Here is a 17,141-nt window from a genome sequence, read left to right as displayed (position 1 = left end):
CCTGTGCACTGCAAGGAGAGATCCAACATGCCACAACTAAGACCCGAGGCAGTCAAAAAAAACCAAAACCAAAACCAAAGAAACTCTACAAAAGACAAACCGTATCCATAGTGACAAAATGCAGACCAGTTGTTACCTGGGGCCTGGGGCTCAGAGGTATTTGGGAAGGGGCCCAGGAAACAATTTGTAGTGATCAAAATAGTTCATAACCTGATTGTGATTGTGGGAAGAGAGTGCATACATTTGTCAAAACTCATTGAATCGTACACCTAAAATGGGTGCATATTATTGTCTTATTATGCCACAATAAGGTTGTTAAAAATATCTATTATTATATCATCAGAGATTTAAACAGATCATTGCATCCATGAACACTAAAGAATCCATGGGGATTCTATTTCAGAAATCAGAGAAGATAAAAGAGCTCTCAGAATTTTAAAATATACTACCAGGAATTTTCATTTCTGGAGGCCCTTGGGAAGAATCTGTTTTCAAGCACATTCAGGATGTTGGCAGAATTTAGTTTCTGGCAGTTGTAGGACCCAGGGCTCCATTTCTAGAGAAGCTGCTGTCAGCCAGGGCCCATTCTCAGCTCCTAGAGGCTATTCACATTCCTTCGCATGTGCCTCCTCCCCATTTCAATGCTGGCCAAGATAAAATCCCTTGCATCAAATCCCTCCCCTATCATGTTGCAAATCTCCTTTGCCCCTGAAACACCTATGCCTTTTAAGAGCTCACCTGATTAGATCAGGCCCACCAAATGCAGTCTCCTTTTTGTCAATCACTTGTGCTGTATTAACATACCCTAATCATTGGCAGTGATGTCCCATCATATCTGAGGTCCCTTCCACACTCCGGGAGAGGGAATGTACAAGGCGAGGGGTCTTTGGGGGTGATTTTGGAATTCTGCTACCACAATAAGGCTGGCCTAAAATTTAGAGAAAAATAATTAGGGGGAAATTTCAACAAATTATTATGTATGGATGCAGACTGATGAGCTACACTTGTTTTTGCTCTGTTTTGCTTTGCTTTGCTTTGCTTTGCTTTGTTTTGCTGAACTTACGGGTGTGTGTGTGCTTGTGCTGTATTTTTAGCATATTGGTCCATTACAAAGTCCAGCAAGGATATCAAACTGTTTTTATTAGTGAATTTAAGTATTTTCCATACTCCTCTTTTCAATTGATTCCTATGTACTCAGGATTAGGCTTTATTTCGCTTATCTCTTCTGGAACTTGATATCAGGAAGCATTTCAAAAAGGGGTCTTTGAAGTGGGAGTAACAAATAAGTCAAGTTAAAAGCAAAGACAGGGACTTCCCTGGTGGCACAGTGGTTAAGAATCCACCTGCCAATGCAGGGGACACGGGTTCGAGCCCTTGTCCGGGAAGATACCACATGCTGGGGAGCAACTAAGCCCGTGCACTACAACTACTGAGCCTGTGCTCTACAGCCCGCAAGCCACAACTACTGAAGCCCACATGTCTAGAGCCCATGCTCTGCAACAAGAGAAGCCACCGCAATGAGAAGCCCACGCACCACAACAAAGAGTAGCCCCCCCAGCCCTGCAACGAGAGAAAGCCCACATGCAGCAATAAAGACCCAACACAGCCAAAAATAAATTTAAAAAAAAAATGACATACACATACACACAAAATGACACACACACACACAAAAGTGAAGACAGTTCATGACATTTTTTCAAATTCTCTTAATTAAAAAATCTAGCAACCAAGATGCCCTTCAGTACATGAATGGGTAAATAAACTGTGGCACATCCAGATGATGGAATTCAACGCTAAAAAGAAATGACTTATCCAGCCATAAAAAAACGTGGAGGAATCTTAAATGCATATTACTGAACGAAAGAAGCCAATCTGAAAAGGCTACTTACTGTATTATTCCAACCATGTGAAATTCTGGAAAAGGTAACCCTGTGGAGACAGTAAAAGATCAATGGTGGCCAGGGGTTTGAGAGGAGGGAGGGATGGATAGGAGTTCAAGGAGTTTTAGGCCAGTGAAACTACTCTGTATGATACTATAACGGTAGATACATTTCATCATATATTTGTCCAAACCCTAAGAATGTACAACACCAAAAGTGAACTCTAGTATAAACCATGGACTTTGAGCGACAATGATGTGTCCATGGAGATTCCTCAGTTGTAATAAATTACCACTCTGGTGCTGGATGTTGATAATGGGAAAGGTTGTGCATATGTGGAGGCAGGGAGTACATGGGAAATCTCTGTGCCTTCCACTCAGTTTTGCTGTGAACCTCACACTGTTCTAAAAAAAGTAAGTCTACTTTAAAAAAAAAGTAATAATACCAACAGTAATATCTGCCGCTTATGATGCTAAGCGCTTGACATATTTCATCAGCATTGTTTATATTCTATTTTCCCTTGTTCAGTTTCATCACATGAATTTTCATACAAATGAGACTACTGCTGCTTAGTTGCTCATCAGCTCCGACTGTGGAGTTCTCCCCAAAAGAGTAACCTTCCTGTAAGACAGCACTCTTCATTAGTATTGAATAGAAAATGTGTGGGATGTTTTTGGACTGCAAGTGGAAATACAGTTTGCCTCTTTAATTGAACTCTTGAGATTGTATGGAAATCATCTCTTCCCCGTAGCACCTTAATCACTCCCATATGGATGAATTCATTCAATAAACACCTCTCTTTGCATATCTGGATTATCGCTAGAAATAGCAGTCCCTGTTTGGGGGAAACTTTGCTGTTTGAGCAGTTCTCAAAAGCGTATGAAAGGATCCCCATCTACAGACCCCTGAACCCCAACTTCATCCCCCAGTTTTCTCCCCCACATCTTTTCTAGAAGTGAAGTAAACTGACTCTGAGGCTTTTAAATTCTGAATTCTGGCTCTTTCTAACTGGATCATTCCAGCTCATTCTAACTGAGTCATTCCAGAGGTCCGGAGGTACAATGTCTCCTTTGTCCAGGCAACAATAAGCTTAAGTCAAACTGTTCACTTTCTAATAGCCCTGGGGTTCCCTTGGCTATCTAGGTAGGAACTCCATTAGCAAGCCAAATGCCCCTTGGATAAATAGGAAATCTACAAATAATTCACCACTACTTTGAGTTAGTACAACTAGGAAGTTATCAGACAACCAAGATACTCTAAAAGGGATCTGTGAGAAAAGCAGCAATTAAAAAACTCTGCCCAATTTCTGGCTTTCTTTCAAATGATTACCTTAAGTGCGTATTGTACCCTTTGTTAAATTTTCAGTTATTTAGATCTCCTTTTACTCTGTTGTTAAAATTTCTCTGTTTTTAATATTATTATTGCTCTGTGAAGAAATACCTCTTTTTTAAAATTAATTTTTATTTATATTATTTATTTTTGGCTGCTTGGGTCTTCATTGCTGCGCACGGGGCTTTCTCTAGTCGCAGCGAGCTGGGGCTACTCTTCGTTGCGGTGCGCAGGCTTCTCATATCGGTGGCTTCTCTTGTTGCGGAGCACGGGTTCTAGGCATATGGGTTTCAGTAGTTGTGGCACACGGGCTCAGTAGTTGTGGCTCGCGGCTCGAGAGCGCAGGCTCAGTAGTTGTGGTGCACGGGCTTAGTTGCTCTGCGGCATGTGGGATCTTCCAAGACCAGGGCTCGAACCTGTGTCCTCTGCGTTGGCAGGCAGATTCTTTTTTTTTTTTTTTTTTTTTTTTTTTTTTTTGCGGTACGCGGGCCTCTCACTGTTGCGGGCCTCTCACTGTTGTGGCCTCTCCCATTGCGGAGCACAGGCTCCGGACGCGCGGGCTCAGCGGCCATGGCTCACAGGCCCAGCCGCTCCGCGGCATGTGGGATCTTTCCGGACCGGGGCATGAACCCGTGTCCCCTGCATCAGCAGGCGGACTCTCAACCACTGCGCCACCAGGGGAGCCCCATGCAGGCAGATTCTTAACCAGTGTACCACCAGGGAAGTCCCAGAAATACCTCTTTTAACCGTCTGATTTGATTCCTATTTTGGCAAATTGACACTTTGTCAAGTGGCATGAGAACAGTATCTACCATACTGAATAAAAACAACATTTATGGTCCTTCCTTCATGCTGAACAATTTAAATCTTTTCTCATTTAATCCTCAAGACAATTTTTACTATCTCCATTATTCAGGTAGGGAAACTTCACCCCAGAGAGGTTAAACGACTATCCCAAGGTTACACATCAACACCACAGAGTAGCTCTGATTTACAGGTTGGATTTAAAATGTGGTATTTCCATTTATTTCTAAAGCCAATAAGCTGCTTCAACAACTGACTACTACTGCCATCTGCTGGTAGCTAGCTGAGTTGCTCTTCCTCAGGTTGCACTACAGGCACAAGTGATTCTGACACACACCACTAGTGCCATCTATCATGCTGGCGTCTAGAACAGTGCCTGACACATAGTAGACACTCAAAATTTGTGAAATGAATCTCTGGGAGATCCCAGGAGAATTTTAGTTGATAAAATCTCTCAAGTTGTTCTTTAACTCCGCAAATAACCAAATCCAGAAAGAATACGAAGGCTACCTCCACATAAGACAATGATATTGTTGTAGACTGTTTACTCCATCAATATACACACTTCACATTCCATTGCTTTAATCTAATTTATCAGTTGAGTCTCACTCTCATGTTTCAGTCCAGCTCTACAATTTTTTTTTTTTTTCAGCTCTACTATTTGTACTGTATAGATTTCAGAAAGAATCTTAGTTTTACCTCTGAAAAGGACCTGAGAAATCCTGGCTAGTGTACCTCAAGTCCTGTTTCAAAAGATGGCGATAAAAAAGTGTTTCATAGATAAATAAGTTTCAGCAACGATGCAATAAATGAAGTTCCAATGGTTTCTTCACAGAAACCAATGTAGAACTTCTCAGAGTAATTAACATGCTACTGTGCCTTAGGGCTTTCTGAAAGAAGGAATATAGGATACAGCACTTCCCAAATGTACTTGACTACTGAATTCTTTTCCATTAAACTTCTGTTAATATCTCAAGGAATGTTGTTCTGTGGAACTCAATTTGGAAAGCTCCAATATCCCAATTCCAGTTATTACAGATGGAGCTGAATGAGAGTAATTTCCTTAATATCATTCAGCAGAGCTAGGACTCTTTTTTTTTTTTTTTTTTTGCGGTACGCAGGCCTCTCACTGTTGTGGCCTCTCCCGTTGCGGATCACAGGCTCCGGACGCGCAGGCTCAGCGGCCATGGCTCACAGGCCCAGCCGCTCCGTGTCATGTGGGATCCTCCCGGACCGGGGCACGAACCCCTGTTCCCTGCATCGGCAGGCGGACTCTCAACCACTGCGCCACCAGGGAAGCCCTAGGACTCTCATTTTAAGTGTTCTTTTCACAATATCATTCTTGTTCTGTGTAATTTCTCCATATGAAAAACAAACACTAACACCTACTGACTGGTACAGAACTTTACAGTTATAAAGGGGATGTGAAGTAACATTTAATGAGTGCTGTTATGTGCTCTTTTCTCCCCCTCCCCCCTGCTATCAATGGGCTAAACATTCCAGACCTTATGACTGTTGTATTTCACACCATGAAATAATAAATGAGTCTCCTTGTTTAAACATATCCCTCTGTAGGATTGGTCAATGAGAGTCTGCTCTGAGAGATACATCTTGTTGATTTTCGATGTATCAGCCACATTGGCCTTTTTTATTTTCTAGAAAGTTAAACCATTTCCTGCCCTAGACCATTCATACATCCGGTGTCCTTTTCTATTCCTCCTGTTTTATTTCTCCCACTGGACTTCAGCTGCAGAGAATTAGCTTAGTCATAACTTCCGGTTGATAATACACCATCATCATTGATCCATTCACAGCATCCTTTATTTTAATAAAATAATGAACATAATCCAATCCAAGGGCCAGAATACAACCACGAATATATTTACCTACATGTTTCTTCCTCATCCCATCTTGCTGCATCTCCCTCAAAGGATAAGCTTGATCTTAAATATTAGATTTATCATTTCCTTGCTTTTTTGTTGTTTTAAATTTGCTCACATGCATATGTGAACACACAAACATACACATTTATTTTATTTTTTAAGAGAACCTTTTTTAAATTTTTATTTATTTTTGGCTGCTTTGGGTCTTTGTTGCTGCGCATGGGCTTTCTCTAGTTGCGGCGAGCGGGGGCTAATTTTCGTTGTGGTGTGCGGGCTTCTCATTGCTGTGGCTTCTCTTGTTGCAGAGCACGGGCTCTAGGCATGCGAGCTTCAGTGGTTGCAGCACACGGGCTCAGTAGTTGTGGCTCGTGGGCTCCAGAGGGCAGGCTCAGTAGTTGTGGCACAGGGGCTTAGCTGCTCCGCGACATGTGGGATCTTCCCCCACCAGGGATTGAACCCGTGTCCCTTGCATTGGCAGGTGGATTCTGCATCACTGCACCACCAGAGAAGTCCCCATTTCTTTTGATTACTTGTTTCTGGGTCACATTCTCTTGCTTCTTTGCCTGAGAATCTTTGAGTAGATGCTGGACATTGTGAAGGTTCTATTAGTTAGTGTCTGGGTTTTATTTTCTACCTGGGGTCCACTTACATCCCAAGTCCACTGAGACCAAGGGACCCATTACATAGTGTCAAGGCTGGTTCAGTTTGTCAATTCCATTGAGATTGTTTTATTATTTGATTAAATTAAATAATCTATTGAAGGTTTAATTTTATTCTGAAAATTTTCCACATTTGCTAAATAAGATCGGGTGGATTTGACTTTTCCCTCTTATCTTGTCTAGTTCTAGGTCACAGATCAAAGGTCATTTTAATGATGCCTCCAAGCAGATACAGACATTGCCAGGAAACTCGCTGCTCATTAACAGATTAATGTTTCAGTCCTTGGACACCCCATGTTTAGAAAAGGCAGCCCTGTCTGTGTGAAAAGCATAAATAATTTAGAGCAACAAAATAGGAACATCTAGAAAGGGAACTAATGCAAAGTCAAGCCCAGTCACAGAAGTATATCACTTAAACGCACAAATGATCCCCAATGAGATCGAGCTCTAACACGGGGCTTCCCAACCCTATTTCTGACATGCACACATAGAAAATAATTGTATTTGTCCAGAACACTGGCATAAACAGATGGGGCAACTCTCAACAGGAGGGCGGTCTTTCTAGGGCCTCGGGCACAACCCCAGGCCCTGCCTGGCTGCCCTGAGGGCTGAGGGCATCAAGATGTTAACATACTTAATATCTGTTCACTGGGTGATAGTTGAGATTCTCTAGGCTAAAGGTTCTTGTAATTTTATAAATACTGTTCAAGAAAGAAATAAGATAAAAAACCTACGGTTTCGGGCTTCCCTGGTGGCACAGTGTTTGAGAGTCCGCCTGCCGATGCAGGGGACACGGGTTCGTGCCCCGGTACGGGAAGATCCTGCATGCCGCAGAGCGGCTGGGCCCGTGAGCCATGACCACTGAGCCTGCGTGTCCAGAGCCTGTGCTCCGCAACGGGAGAGGCCACAGCAGTGTGAGGCCCGCGTACCGCAAAAAAAACAACAACAACAAACCTGCAGTTTCTATGACTCCGTAGACTCATAGTCAGCAATTGTTGAGATGTTTAAGATCTGCGCTGACTCATAGTGAGGCTGAACAAGTATTATATACTTCCCTGCCAATCGATTATATAACATCATCTTATTCATGCCTTCGATACACACACACACTAATATATACATACAATTACATAATACATTTTACATTATAGAACACTTCATCATGAAAGCTTTTTAAAAAAAACACCAAAACCAGGGACTTCCCTGGCAGTCTAGTGGTTAAGACTCCATGCTTCCACTGCAGGCGGCATGGGTTCAATCCCTGGTGGGGGAACTAAGGTCCCACATGCCACGTGGCATGGCCAAAAAACAAAAGAAAAAATTTTAAATCCCACCAAAACCTATTACGGCACTTAAAAAAATTCATCCTCATTAGGTAATGTTATTCACTTTGACTAACAAGGAATAGGAATGGAGAGCTTCTTGTTTTGTTTTGTTCGACGAAGGGTATACATCTAGTAAGTGAAAGAGCTAGTACTTGAATCTGGGTTCTTAATTATACAATATGAGTACACATGTGACAGCTGAGGAACACATCTTGAACCATCACTGGCAGGTATGTTTTTCTGTGGAACGAAAGAGACATCCATGGGCAACATAGCAAATGCCACCATCAGGATGGGTCCTGAAAGAATAAGATCTTGGGTATTTTAGTTTTGCTCAAATGCAGCTAACATTTCCACAACTCGAAAGGAAAGAGGGAGTTTGGTGACATTCCTGTGTACGACCATAAAAGTTTGAATTCTTTTAATCACATGAGGAAAGCTGAAATAGCATCAGTTTCTTTTTCTTGGAACAGACAAGGGCACTCAAGTACAAGAAAGACCATGTCCCTGGTTTAATCTTAAAGGGAACTATTTTGTTCTTTCCTCTTTAGAATAATAAGCCCTGAAAGAGGCTAGAGAACAACCATGGAATTTTAGAATTACAGTGAACAGCCATTAGATTGTAGCAAAACCAGCCGATGGTCAAATAAGCTTTCAAAAAGAAAGTCCTTCATTAGGTGTTTTATACATATATATATATATATATATATATATATACATTTATAGTTTAAACTTCCTGTACCGAACACACCTGCATGCAACCTCAAGGAAATAGAAAGAACTGAAAAAACTTTACCATGGAGCTATAGTACCCTTGACTAAAATAACAAATACAGAGGATGGAAATCTTAATTCCAAGAAAAAATACACTTAAGCCACAGCATAAGAAATGCGGGTTGGAATTAAGGAAGATTTCACTGACACCTAAGTTTATTACTTACTGGAAGAAGAAACAGGAAAAGGTAGTTAATTTCCTTCTCTGAAGATCTCATTTTGTTTGTATTTTCAATTTATTAAATATAACCACAATAGGCAATACTCAGGGAATAGAAAACACATTTAAATTATACTCTCATAGTGTTATATTTCTAACAAAGCAACTGTTACCATTTTTGGTGTATCTTTGGCTACTCTTTTTGAAATATGTGCACTGATTACATAGCTGTTGCTACACCACAACAAAACTTCATATTTTACCATTTTCTTTTTTTTCTTCTTTATTGGCCACACCTTGCGGCATGCAAGATCTTAATTCCCCAACAAGGGATCGAACCCGTGCCCCCTGCAGTGGAGATGTGGAGTCTTAACCACTGGAACTCCACGGAAGTCCCTACAATTTTTGGTCAACATTCTCCAAGTATTTTTCGATATTGCTATGGATTCCATAATCGTTCTTGAAATTAACATTCCATAGAGGAGGTACACTGTAACATTAAACATTGCCTTAAACATTGCCCTATTGTCACTTCTCATTTCCTATCAGTATGAATTATACTGCAACAGACATGTTCATGCAGATAGTTTTTGTTCATGTTTGGACAAATTTCTCAGGATAAAGTCCCAGAAGTTTGGATCAGAAGCTAGGAACATTTTTTTGTGGCTTCCCAAATTGCTTTAGAAAGGTATCATTTTTATTGCTGTCAGCCATGCCCAAGAGCGCCAGTTTTACTAAAGCTCTACTGGCACTGAATATCCTAGCTTTTTACATTTTCACTAATTCAGTAGGCAGTAACTGTTCCCTCACTCTTTGATTTCTTTTCTTTTCTTTTTTTTTTGCAGCCACCGGACAACACAGTAATTAGCAACGTATCTAATTTATCTCTTGACCAGTTCATAGAATGGGATGTTTGGCTAATTCCTTAAAGTGATCTGTACAGGTGATGACTCCCGTTTGGAATGTTGTTCAATCATTCCTTTTTTGCGTGCATAAATGGAGAAGCCTGTCTTCTCCAAATACCAGTTTATAGTTCATATTTTTGCAGCTTGATTTAAATCCTGTTTGTATTTTGAAGTACTTGAAACTGAAAACAGCAATTGGGGGACAAATATTCACAGGCAAGAATATTTAGGAGGAATTTGATTAGAAATATGCACAACTCTATCCAAACCTCCACACAAAATTAACAAGCTTTCTAACTGGTGCAAATTATCCCAGCCTTGAAAGAGATCAGCTTGTGCTCATGACTGATTCTCAGCTGCAGTAAGATGATGAGAATCACTTTCAATGTGAAAAGTGAAGTATTTCTTCAGTTTACTAACTCTTTCTGCCCTCAAACATACCTGCTCTAATTAGTTCAATTCAACCCACAGTTATTTAGCACCTAATGAATTCACGGTACTATATACTCTGAGCTGCAAAGGCTGCTGCGATGAATAAGGCACGATCTTTCCCTCATGGCACACACAGCTTTATGTTATAGATCAGGGAATACTTTTCAGGTGGCAGAGTTTCACGATGTACCTCCAAGACTGCAAAATAACATGTTGCATCTGGAAGACTGTGAAACTTAGGGGGCGATATGCTCTAAGGCATATTTGTCTTGGATTCCATCCAAGCACGCGTCAAACTTTTTTTTTTTTTAGTGATGTAGAATTCCGCGCAATGGACGTGGCAAGCATCTATGGTAGTAAACCAAGAGATTCTCTGTGGCTTGTAGCTTTAGAAAGATCCCAAATTCCCACTATGTTGCCCTGGGTGCAAACTCAGGGAGGGTAAACGTGAACATAATTAAGACTTAGTTAGCAGAAAAAAATCAATAATATCAAACCCTTTTTGGAGAAAGATTTTGTGAACAAAGAGATAATCTAGAACAGGTAGGGGGTTGGCGAGGGACAGTCAAGTATGGCTCATGGACCCAATCCAGCTTGTTGCTTGTTTTTGTATATAAAGTTTTATTGTGAAAAAAAAATTTTTTTTAAATGATGTGGTTTTAGCTACGAATGGGCCACACAATATTTCCCTGTAGGGTAGCCTGGGCTCAGGTGTTGACTCGAAAATCAATGGCCTTTCTTAAATGACTCTCTGTCTTAGCAGAGTATACATTTTCAAATGTTGCTTCCCAGTGTGTGTTGATTTCAGTGGTTTAAAACTCTATGTTTTTATTGAATACTGGAAAATACTTTGCTAGAACTAAAAAATGCAATAGCCATTGCCAGGTTTTCTGAACAAAGTATTTCAATAGCCAATTGATATTGATTAACTCTGTCCTAGTCATACACCCAACTTACACCTGGTTGAAGGTTGGTTAGTCAAGTCCATTGGTTATCGCCCATCACTGGAGCTCAGGCTTCCGTGAACTTTACAAAAGATTGGGCATTGTCCCCACTTCCAGTGAGCATGTAGTTTCCTGGAGAACACAGTATAATATCCAGAGAGAACCACCATGATAATAGCATGCTGCAGGCAGAGCGGGCTGGGGGCAATGCTAACGGTAATCAGGTGTGAGTATAAGCTAACATTTGTTAAGTGCCTACCCTGTATCAAGCACTGGGCCAGGCACTTGATATGTATCCAGTCTTGAAATTTTCCTAAGAAGAACATGGGAAACATATTATCCCAACTTTCAAAATGTAGACACTAAGACTCAGAGAAACTAAACAACTTTATCAAGCTCACATAATCAATAAATGGTAGTGCTAGCATTCGAACTCGGAACAGCCTGACTCCAGAGCTAATATTCTCTCCTTCATTCCATCCTGTTCAAGGAAAGCCACTTGGAAGACACATGTCAGGTGTGATCAGAGGGAAGTCCAGTTGGTTGAGGACGCCACATCAAGTGGTTCTAGGTACTTTCCCCATAAGCATCTTTGCCATAGATATCTTTGCCCCAAGCATTTTTGCTGCAAACATTTCAGCCATGAAACTAATTGACCGTAGGGCAATTTTGCCATAAAAGATTAAATAAGTGGTTAACAGTTTGGTTTGACGGTTTGGTTTCAACTGGTTGAAATGCATTAGCATTTCTTCCAGTTAGTGATGTTACTGATAGCTTTATTGAACTGACAGATATTGATGGATTGCCCCCAAGAATTGGTTTCTTACTTTGAAACACACCACATTGGAGGAGAAAGAGGCTGAGAACCTCAAAGGTGCAGAATTGAACGAACCCACATTTCTCTAAAAAATTGGAGTGTCTCTCAACGGACATGTGACCATATACCAAGAACAACAAACAAACAACCGTGTAGATGCTTTCATGTCGCAATAAAAAGCTCAGTTACAAATACGCATCCTAGTGTTTGGAAACTGATACCTGTCTTAATGAAGGAGGAAATTTTAGTGAAAATGAAAATGTATGGTTTGGAATGAGGAGAAAAAATTCAACAATCAAAAAAAAGTGTGTGATTAAATATTCTGAACAAAAGACTTGGAGGACAATTGCTTAGGTACAGCCCCAAAATAAAATCAGTTATTTGTGCAGTAGTGCCATGAATCAACACACATTTTAAATGTATTCAAATATTTTGTATTTTGCAATAAAGTCTTTTAAATTTTGTTATTCATTTTTCCTGTTTCGTTATGTCCTTTTTAATGCCCCACTTTTCTATTTTATCTTTTATGGCAAAATTGCCTCATGGCCATTGTTATGTGGCAAAAATCCTTGCAGCAAAGATGTCCACAATGAAGATGTTTATGGCCAAAGTACCAGACACCATCTTGAGCATCCGCGACTCTTTGAGCAAGTAAACCAGCCCTGCCTTTGAGGTTATTTGGGCTACCTCTCTGCTCTTAAGTTACTGGGGGTTACCAACCAGTAAATAAAGCCAATAAATATGGTGAATTTTAATTGTATTTGATTTTGTCTAATGGAAACTTAGAGGAGGTAATGAAGAACAAAGTCAGGGGGAAATTAGAATGCTCTCATTTGAAACGGAAACATTTCCCTTTAATCTAAAATACATAATACTGAAATGTAGATGAATGTAGCATTGGCATTAAAAGGTATGTGAAAATGAGACTCGGGCTCCAGGGGTTCATTTATTTAAAAAACTTGATTGACGTGCTATTTTACATGACTCATTTACTTATTAGAGCTGACATATCTAAACTATATCTTCCTCTTGCCCGACTCTCTCTAGCTTCTGTAACTTTTGCCACTTAGATCCTCTTTTTCTTTTTGTTTATCATCTACCGCTGGCAGCTGTCAAATCATGCCAGCTGACAGCAAAATTATCGTGCATTTACCACACAGTGACAATACTCTGGCCCATCCATGTTTACAAAGGAAGCTGGGTGGGTTTTTGAATGTATTGTTGGGCATAATTATGAAGTGGTAGCAACTGTTCTTCAGTAGAAGGTCGGGACAATTTGCCTAACAAAGCCGTTTGTCAAGTTCGCCCAGTGAAGCATCTGTGGTCATCCAAGGGTAAGCAAGGGCAGGTGGGTCTTGGCAGAAGAAGTGACACCTAAAAAGCTTTGAAAAGGTATCAATTCTCCACAGAAGTGAAAAAACAAGAGTCACAGCTGTTAGACACACAACGGAAAAATACCTTGTGCCCAACGCTTATGAAGGGGTAGTGGCTTGGGCTCACGCGGGATTCAAATACTGGACTCAGTACGACACGTCAGGTCTCTGAGAGTCAATGTCCCCATCTGTGAAAGAAAGATTATGTATCAGCCCTGCAGGGTAGGTATTGGGATTAAATGGGATAAAAAATAAAGCAATGACATATGATAGAGACTCAGCAGATGATAGCTCCTTCTTCAACTCATTCTCACGCTCCTAAAGCATTTTTAGCCACTTGTGAGGACAGCAGAAGGACACCATGTGTGTTTCCTCTCCCTGTTACCTCAAGTCCTTGCTGTGTTGATGCAGGTTCAAGTTTAATTTAAAAACTTTCCTCCCTCCTTCCCTTCCTCCCTTCTTCCTTTACTCCTTCCTCCCTTTCTTTCTTTTTCTCCTTCTCCACTCCCTCCCTCTCATCCTTCCTCTATCCATCATTCCATCCAATTTTTATTGCTTTTCAAGTTACATGCATTCAATTACATGTTTATTGTAGAAAATGTACATGTTTATTGCAGACAACACAAATAAGCAAAAAGAATATACAATTTCCCATAAGCCACATAACAGGTAGCTCTACTGCAAGTGTGTGTGTGTGTGTGTGTGTGTGTGTGTGTGTGCGCGCGTGTGTTTGTGTCTGTGCATCTCTAAATCAGTAATTCTCAACCTTGGCTGTAATTAGGATCACGTGGGGAGCTCTTGAAGTAGGTGCCTGGGATCCCCAACCAGATTCTGACTTAATCGAACTGAGGTGGGGTCTGGTTATTGGATTTTTCAAAAGTCCCCAGGTGATCCTTCTGTGCAACCAGTACCTGTTCCAAACTACTTTTCTAAACTTACTTATTTCACAAAAATAAGCTCATAGGCTGATATTTCCCCTTAATATACCATGAAGATCTTCCTATGTAGATAACGTACTTACATAAAATCATTTTTTTAAAAAATCAGAAGTTATACATAGTGAATTTATTCAAATAAAAGAAATGACTGACACAGAACTAGTCATATCAGAAATCTGCACACAGTAAAAAAAGTAAGTATAAATTAGCTAAATCCCTAAACATTTCAAGTGAAGCATCTGTAAAGGAATTTTTCATCTCTTTTCTTTCACATAGATACTCATTCATGACATGTTGATTCTGGCAAACATCAGAGAAACCAAAAATAGTCTTGAGTTTTATAAACTGTGTGAAATTAATTTCAACCACCCCATTCTATAAGGATGTACAACCCTGATTTCATCGATGTATTTTATCATGTCAGAAATATGATGGTTTTTGTTTTTTAACAGTTATTGATATCATGACATATTGGCTTATTAATAATTATGATATTTTGCTTACCTAGTGTCTCTGTGAACAAAATATTATTTACTTTTAGAAACATTTAAAACACTTCAACATAAGAGAATAGCTACACACATTTAAACGTTTCCTTGTGAAACAATCCCAAGCAAACGAATGGCGATTGTTGTTTGCTGTTTCTGGTAATAAATGTCTTTCACTTTTCTTCATAGAAATAGAAATTATATTCTTGGGCAATACGAAGAATTGCTTAAGGGCAAAGTATTCTGAAACAACATTAGAGGGCTCCCCTGGTGGCGCAGTGGTTGAGAGTCCGCCTGCCAAGGCAGGGGACACGGGTTCGTGCCCCGGTCTGGGAAGATCCCACATGCCACGGAGCAGCTGCGCGCGTGAGCTATGGCCGCTGAGCCTGCGCGTTCGGAGCCTGTGCTCCGCAACGGGAGAGGCCACAACAGTGAGAGGCCACAACAGTGAGAGGCCCGCGTACCGCAAAATAAATAAATAAACAACATTAGACATTTCAGCAAAGGAATTTCCAATAGTGCACTTTTACCTCCTTTCACATATTTTTCAACTTTGCTGCGAAGTAGATTGCTATTTTTCATTGGTGCTTTCGTTATATATATAGTTTTTAAAAAGGTTTTGAATAGATGTCTTTCTGGAAATCATGTATTTCAAGAGATTTTGGATGACCAGTAGGCTTTAATAGGCAAAGCCTCTCAATGCAACTGCAATAAATATTACCAGGATGTTCGGGAACTAACGGAAGATGATATTCTCATTTCCACAGTCCTTTCAATTGTTTGAAAATCTTAACATCTGCATCACACTCAATTTCTGTATGGGCTGATAGGCCTGACAGTTTTTAAATGATTGCTTAAAATCAGTTTAAATCAATTATTGCATATTCTTCAAGTTGCTTTTGAGACATGATGTTATAAGAGGCAACAACACAACAGCCAAGTGAGATGTATTCTTTTTCTTTCTGTTAACTCTTGGTGAACATAGGAATTCAGCTAAAACCTCACTTTCTCTGGGAAGCCTTTCATAACCTCCCTACCCCAGCAGAATATAAGGAATTATTCCTTTCTCTATGCCATTTTACCTTATACCTATGTCTATAATTACATGACGCACTTCTGTTACTGAATTACATATTCACCTTCCCCACTAGAATTGTGAGCTTCTTGTGAGACCAGGTTTCCAAGTCTTATTCATTCATTTTCCCTCACCTGCTCCTAGCAAAATGTCTGGCATATATTAAGTGTTCAATAAGTGTCTTTGAATGAATGAATAAATGAATTTTAAAAAGACTACCTTTTATTTAAAGAATTTTTTCCTTGAAAGTGCTTTGTATAAATATTATTTCCCTTGATCCGTGTAAGAATCCAAAGAAGTAGCCATTATCATCCCTAAGAGATGTTAAGTGAATTTGCCAAGGTCAAGTAGCTAGTTGGGTAGAAGTTCAAGGACCACTTCTTGAACTCCCACCCTAAATACGTTAAGATGTTACCCACAAGCGGTCCTCCACTTTCAAGTAGAATGAAATAGGTCACGGCTGCACAGTGCTTCTGTGCAGCAATCAGAAAAACTGGATAAATGACAAAAGCATGTTTTTTTAGGTACAGAGAGCTGTGAGAGCAACGCAAACCAGAGGATTGAGTTTAGCCTATACAGTGGGACTCTGCTGGAGGAAAGAGAAACCAGTGAAGTTCTGTGCACGGCTGGTATGACACGCTGGACATTTGAGGAGCGGCAGGGAGACATCTGCTGGGTTCTGGGGTTGTGTGAAGGAAGCTGAGAGGCTGAGTTTGGATCAGAAGAATGAAGTCTTCTTCAATTCCACATTGTCTAGGAGGCAAACTCCTAGATAATGCTAGAGGGAGGGAACCCATCTTTAATATATAGCTGGTCTACCCCTCAAGACTTCTTCCATATTTGAAGCTATTGAGAGAAGGAGGCTAAATAGATAAGAGCAGGGCAGAATGTGCTGCACTCTTTCAAGGCTAAGGAGACAAAAACTGCCAGGCTCTTGATCAAAAGCCATGTAGGACCATGTCCAAGGAATGGGGAGGAACCAGAGCAGACCTAACCGTTGGGTGTGGGGGTGGGGGGGGGGGGTGGAGAGAGAGAGAGAGAGAGAGAGAGAAATTTATTATTATTGGCTTATGCAGTTATGGGGGCCAAGAATACCCCTGATCTGCTGTCTACAAGCTGAACAACCAGGAAAGCCAATGGTGTAATTCAGTCTGAGTTCAAAGGCCTGAGAACCAAGGGAGCCGATGGTACAAGTCTCAGTCTGAGTCCAAAAGGTCCAAGAATCAGGGGATGGGGGTTAATGGCATAAGTCCTGGTTCAAGTCTGAAGGTCCGAGAACAGGATTGCCAATGTCTGCGGGCAGGACAAGAGGGGTGTCCAAGCTCAAGCAAAGAGCAAATTCATCCTTCCTCCAC

At 40.6% G+C, this 17,141-nt stretch overlaps 2 protein-coding genes across 3 annotated transcripts in view; one reads left to right on the top strand and one right to left on the bottom strand.

Annotated features, from left to right (window-relative positions):
• The window catches only part of LOC101335474 (cytidine monophosphate-N-acetylneuraminic acid hydroxylase), a 260,691-nt gene that overhangs the window by 114,630 nt on the left and 128,920 nt on the right, over positions 1-17,141 (top strand). The gene's annotated exons all lie outside the window — the stretch shown is intronic.
• The window catches only part of CARMIL1 (capping protein regulator and myosin 1 linker 1), a 434,292-nt gene that overhangs the window by 327,706 nt on the left and 89,445 nt on the right, over positions 1-17,141 (bottom strand). The window contains exon 2 of the mRNA XM_073810414.1: positions 13,371-13,473. The gene's annotated coding sequence lies outside the window, so the exon portion shown is untranslated. The remainder of the gene's footprint in view (positions 1-13,370; positions 13,474-17,141) is intronic.

Source organism: Tursiops truncatus, chromosome 10 (genome assembly GCF_011762595.2).
Source record: "Tursiops truncatus isolate mTurTru1 chromosome 10, mTurTru1.mat.Y, whole genome shotgun sequence".
Taxonomy (NCBI): Eukaryota; Metazoa; Chordata; class Mammalia; order Artiodactyla; family Delphinidae; genus Tursiops; species Tursiops truncatus.
This window is presented reverse-complemented; position numbering and strand designations above follow the sequence as displayed.